The 1079-nt window shown below is 51.3% G+C and overlaps 1 pseudogene; it reads right to left on the bottom strand.

Annotated features, from left to right (window-relative positions):
- On the bottom strand, positions 1-973 carry LOC102871522 (annotated as a pseudogene).
- Between the last annotated feature and the right edge of the window lie 106 nt (positions 974-1079).

Here is a 1079-nt window from a genome sequence, read left to right on the forward strand (position 1 = left end):
CTAGTCAAAAAGACCAAATCCCATGTCCTTGTCCAACTCCTCCGACTCTTCCTTTGCTTCTGCCTCAGCTGGGACCACAGCAGTAGGAGCAGCGGCAGTGGCGGTGGGCCATAAATGCAGACAGATCAGCCAGAAAGGCTTTGACCTTTTCAGCCAGTGGGAAGGTGTAGTCAGTCTCCACAGACAAAGCCAAGACTCACTTATACCCATTGATGATGGAATGTGGCATTGAGGCCAGAGTTGGATAACTAATCTGTAGACATATGCTGGCAACATTGCGGACACCCTCCAGGAAGCCGATATGCAGAGTCTCCTCTGTGATGTCAAACACTTCAGGACTGTGGATGCTGCCATTGTCAAACACCTGTTGGATGATCAGCCCGTAGGAGAAGGGGGAGATGTTGAGCATGCTCAGCTGGGTGGCCTAGCCAGCTCCCACCCTGTCTCCAGGCTTAATCAGCTGCACATCACTCAGGATTTCAATGGTGCCTCTGGAGATCTTAGTGGTGATGCCCAAAGCTTGGAAGAAGAAGGTATTCTCAGGGCTCAGACCAGTGTTCTGGGATGGCACAGTAACCTCACATGCAGCAACTGGCACCAGCATGGGCAGAGCTGGCACCTGGTTGGCCAGCAGCAAGTCCCTGATCTCAATTAGACCCTGCCAGCAGCAAGTCCCTGATCTCAATTAGACCCTCTTTGGTGAACACAAACCCCATGTTCCCACGGATATGAGGAAGCAGCTTCTCCAGGGCCAAGTTGATGTCTAGTGGCCCCAGATGGCCTTGCACGTCATGGTGTTCTTTCCCATCAGTACCACAGCCTTCCCACAGAGAGATATGTGGATCTGCTGCATCTGTTTGGAGCCCACACTATCTGCACCCATGGTGAAGCATTTCGGATAATCATCCAGAAGTTGGATGATCTTAAGGAAGTAGTAGTTGGACTTCCAGGTAGCCCTGTCTTCCCTGGGCATCATTGTGATGCGTCAGGGATTGCCACGCGAGGTTTAAAGACGACGTCACTCTCACGAGGGCGAGAGAGCTAAATCCAAAAGGTGATTTTTTTAATATACTCTCAGC

Source organism: Elephantulus edwardii, unplaced genomic scaffold (genome assembly GCF_000299155.1).
Source record: "Elephantulus edwardii isolate Elephantulus edwardi_28Jun2011 unplaced genomic scaffold, EleEdw1.0 scaffold00135, whole genome shotgun sequence".
Lineage (NCBI taxonomy): Eukaryota > Metazoa > Chordata > Mammalia > Macroscelidea > Macroscelididae > Elephantulus > Elephantulus edwardii.